Below are 5,000 nucleotides of genomic sequence, written 5' to 3'. Positions count from 1 at the left end.
TTATCTCATCTACCAAAGGAACTTACGTGGTATCTTTATTTGTTGTCTTTCATGATCATTTCCGCATAGCAGTACAGATTGTACTACAGTAGATAGTACAAATACTTTTTCATGTGATTTCAGTCTTTTGATGTCCAAATCTCATTCAACCTTTCCATTGTTCATTTTGCCTTGTTAGTCTTTCAGTAAATTGTAACTCAAGTTAACCTACACTTTTAGTCTTTCAGTAAATTGTAACTCAAGTTAACCTATACTTCAGGTCACTGTTTCTGAATTTTTGGAAGAATCAACATTAATCTTGTCTCTAATGTTATTTCATTTCCGTGCACATGCTGGCCTCATTATTTTTGTTTTTCGTACTATTCCAGGCTCGATCCTTTTAGATATTCAGTATATTCTAATAAGCAAGTTTTGTAAATCTTGTGGTCTTTTGATAGAAGCAGCACCATCTGTGTATTCTCCAAGTGTCAAGTTTCGGACGTTACCACAGTCTAAACCTTTCCGTCCATCTTTGACCACTTTCTTTTTCATTAAAAAATATCATTAGCGTTAATCGAAATATTTTGGCTTCGTTAGAATTCGCTGTTTCCTATAGTCTCGTATCTTTGGAGAAGCGCTTCCATCGATTAATCTGGGACTAAGTCACACTTATTGTCCACCTTTTCTTGAGTCTTGGCTAATTAAGGACATCGGGTTGCCTCTCACCGGCCCTTGCACTGAGAAAAGTTTTGTTCAGATACTAGTATTTTAATCTACATTTTTCGGCCAAGCAACTGCAGATAGTTTATGGTGTGAAATAATTATCTGATTACATAAGGCACAACAACGATGATTCTCCCTCTCGTTTCAAAGAAAAACTATGCGTAATTGGTAATGTCTTGTAATTACTTAATGAATTAGAAAAGAACGTACAGTAAAGAACTCCCCCTACCCTTTCTCTCTCCCGTATGAAAAAAATGTGATATGCTCAAGTAATGATTTAATTACTCAAAAATGGGGAAAGGAACTATAAAGAAAGATTGCTTTTCTCTCACTCTCTCTTTTCAGAGGTAAAACTATACATAATTGGTAATGTCTAATAATTATTTAATCTCTCTCTCTCTCTCTCTCTCTCTCTCTCTCTCTCTCTCTCTCTCTCTCTCTTTTCAAAGAAAAAATGTGACAGTTGTTAAGATCAAGCGTTAATTTAATCACTAAAAATGGAAAAGGGGATTACAAAAGATTAAAAAATTGCTCTCTTTCTGATTCATTGCAGCTGATTTTACCGAATGCTCTCTCTCTCTCTCTCTCTCTCTCTCTCTCTCTCTCTCTCTCTCTCTCTCTGATTCGCTTCAGCTGATTTTGCCGAATATGAGACGTTAGACAGGAAGGATTCTAAATTCGGCAAATATTTGCAGAAGCAAAATCCGGAGACGCTTCGAAATGCTTCTTTAAAACTGCACTGGCTGGGCCTCGATGAATTCCCAAATGACGTGAGGCTAAAAGGAAGCATTTCTATTTTCGTTATGTCATTTTGGGGTGTTTATCTTACCTAAACCTCTGGGCTAAGGGGGCCGTTTGACGACCTTCCTTCTCCCTGCAGAGGGAGTGTTCTGCCAACGAAAAAACCTTGGGAACTGGCCGAGGGAAAGGACAGATGCTGAGGGCATCTAACTTCCTTCCTTCCTCGGAGGGACTGATCTGCTGAGGGAAACCTATTGGAACTGGATGAAGGAAAGGACAGATGTCGGGGGCGGTTAACTGCCGTATCCCGTTGGAGGGAGGAGGGTTTTTTCGTGGGGAATCTTGGTCGCATTGGTCGAGGATAGGCGTTAATGCCGGCATTCTTTCTCCCTTAAATGTGGAGAAACGTTGGTGAACTAGGGCGAAGGAATGAGGCTGATGCCTTCCTAACTTCCTTTTCCCCTTTGGAGAGAGAGAGATTGCTCGTCCAAAGGGAGTCTTGAGGAACTGGCTAAGGTTTGATGGCTTCAAACTTCTTTCTTTCCCGTGGAGGAAAAGTTCTGTGGAAGGGAACTGGAAAAGGGGAAGGGCAGTTATTTTCCCTCGGAGGGAGAACCTCGAGAGGTACAAGGGGAACGGACTAGGACAGAGACTGTTGGAAGGAGAGAGATGTATTTGGGGAGTTTTATGGCAAGGTGAGGATGTTAATGAAGGAGAAGAATGATGGATATGGAATTAGGAAAGTCGAAGGTATACCAACACATTTAACTTGCTCTCCGTGGTTTCTTTGGCCTCACTGTGGCCAGCAAACGTTTGCACAGCACTGCTAAGTTATCTTATAATTTTCTGTTGCTATTTCTATTTTTTATACATATATATATATATATATATATATATATATATATATATATATATATATATATATATATATATATGTGTGTATATATATATATATATATATATATATATATATATATATATATATATATATATATATATATATATATATATATATATATATATATATATATATATATATATATATATATATATATATATATATATATAGCAAGGTAGAGGTGTTGATACTACCATAGCCGTAAAGGTCATGTAGAGTTATTTAAAAATCAATAATGTTAATACAAAGTTGAGATCGGAATGGGGTCATAGTGGTATAGGTAGCGCCTGATGGATGAAAGCAGTAAACAATTTTATTTTTATTCAAAGGCATACGCAACAGACGACCCCTCTATTATCACAGGACACCGATGAAATTAGAAGAGGCAGGGAGTGTGAGTTATCTGGTGTAACTGCCATCAGGGAGGAGGGAATTAAAAAAAAAAGGAGGGGGGTAAGGCTCAATGCTGTTGGAAGCAATAATAGTGCTTGTAGAGCGTTTGGAAGCTATGAAGTCGAGGAAAAAGGAAGAGAATCCGAAGTTTCGCAGTGAATGGGAAGAAATTTTCCTTGCGTCGTGGTTATTCGGAATTACGAATTTCCACCTCGTGATTATAAGATTAGGTGGCCTGAGGGTGCTACGCGGTGTTGTCCGACCTTCGATCCATACCTTTTGTGATTTAGCACTGAATACTGAACGATAATAAAGAAAATTTTCTGTAAATGCTGTAGTGGTTATAACAACGTGGTTAATTTGTGATGACAATGCGTATCTTGAGGTTAATCGGTGCCATCATAAATCTCTCTCTCTCTCTCTCTCTCTCTCTCTCTATTAGGAGACTGAATTATCTGTCAGCTATTTGAACAACTCTTGCTGTTGCATAACCGATTGAGAATCCCTGTTGCTTGGCGTATAGCCACAGTTCAGTAAACATTCTTTGGCCGTTGTTATTACCGGCAGATATGTTGATGATGCAATTTGTAGGAAATTTATAGTAATATAGAGCTTGTTGTTGTTTTCATTCTGTTGGATTAAGCGGGGACTGAGTGCTCATACCTCACTCCTAGCGAAGTTTATATACGAAACTGAGAAATCTACCGAACTTTTTATAGGTTGTCTTGTTTTATTAAACAAATCTTAATTTATTCACTATTTTGATATGATGTTTGTATTTTATTTTGCCAAATAGTGAAACCAATATCCCTGTAAAATTACTGTTGTCAGAGTGGTAAGCAATGGGAACTTTTGATTACACTAATGAAGTAAAACTTTCTGTTTATTCACAACTTGAAGAATGGTTAAGTGAATTAATTTAGAAAGGCCAATTTGTATCATTATTAAGAGGGACATAAGGGAAACTAATAAAATAATACTTTGTTAGCATTTATTGTTGGCAGACGATAGTAATTATTATTATTATTCAGAAGATGACCCAATTTTCATGTGGAACAATCCCACAGGTGCCACTGACATGAAATTCAAAGTTCCAAAGATTATGGTGTCCATTTGAAAGAAGTAACAGAAGGTAATAAGAAATACAGAGAGAAGAAATCAGTTATTAGAAAAGAAAAAATGAATGAACAAATTAATAAATAAATGGATAAAAATGTAAGGAAATTATAAAATACAATTATAAAATTCACAGCATTAAGACAACCAGAAAAGTAAATTAACAAACAAAGTAATAACAAGAACAAGAACAGAAGGAACATATCAAACAATACTGCAATTAAACACACCAAAATACAGCAAATAGGTGGAAGCTATTCTTTATGCTAATAAGGCGCAATAATGAAAAACCTAACAATATGTAATTAAAACATGTTTACAGCTTTTATTTTGAGACTGAAAAAATGTTAACACAAAAATCACAGAAAGATTTCAGGGTTTTTGAGGAACAGAAAAATGTCTTTTATATCTGTTTAAAAGTTACTGGACAGACTATGAAGGCCTCTCTCTCTCTCTCTCTCTCTCTCTCTCTCTCTCTCTCTCTCTCTCTCTCTCTCTCTCTCTCTCTTTCTTCTTCTTCGTTGTAACGTGCTTTTTCCCATTTTTATATGGGGTAAGCACGATGCCTTCTTTTGGAGGACTTTGATTTGGCGTTGGGGTAGGCCGTAGCCTCGATCGGCTGCCCTGCCTGACATCGCTTAGACCCCGGTAACGAACCAAATCCCCAGCTCCCTTTCTCCCAGCAGCGAGGAGAACTGAGCGGTTAGGTCGACAGTTCGAGACGTGTGAGGTGTCTGTTATGTTTTTAGATGTTGGAGTGGCTTTTTTTTATATGTGTATCAGTCTGTAACACCCATTCGCTTTCAGCAAACCTATCCGTTGATTATATACGTAATCCTGGGGTGTCTACACGGATAGCAAAGTGTCCGCCTCTCTGACCCGTCGGCTGCGGATTTGAACCCACGCCACAGCCCTCTATGAAGTCCGAGGCTGCTGCTCTACCGACCGAGCCATCGAGGCTCTCTCTCTCTTTTATATATATATATATATATATATATATATATATATATATATATGTATATATATACATATATATACATATATATGTATAAAATATATATACACGTGCACGCACACACGCATATTTATATACATATACAATATACATATATATGTATATTGTATATATTTATATATATATAATGTAAGT

The 5,000-nt window shown here is 36.9% G+C and overlaps 1 protein-coding gene across 1 annotated transcript in view; it reads right to left on the bottom strand.

Moving 5' to 3' along the window:
- LOC136841973 (uncharacterized) overlaps window positions 1–5,000 on the bottom strand; it is a 61,585-nt gene that overhangs the window by 25,784 nt on the left and 30,801 nt on the right. The gene's annotated exons all lie outside the window — the stretch shown is intronic.

This window comes from Macrobrachium rosenbergii, chromosome 9, assembly GCF_040412425.1.
Source record: "Macrobrachium rosenbergii isolate ZJJX-2024 chromosome 9, ASM4041242v1, whole genome shotgun sequence".
Classification (NCBI taxonomy): domain Eukaryota; kingdom Metazoa; phylum Arthropoda; class Malacostraca; order Decapoda; family Palaemonidae; genus Macrobrachium; species Macrobrachium rosenbergii.
The sequence above is the reverse complement of the archived record's forward strand: the minus strand, read 5'-3'. Positions and strand labels throughout refer to the sequence as shown.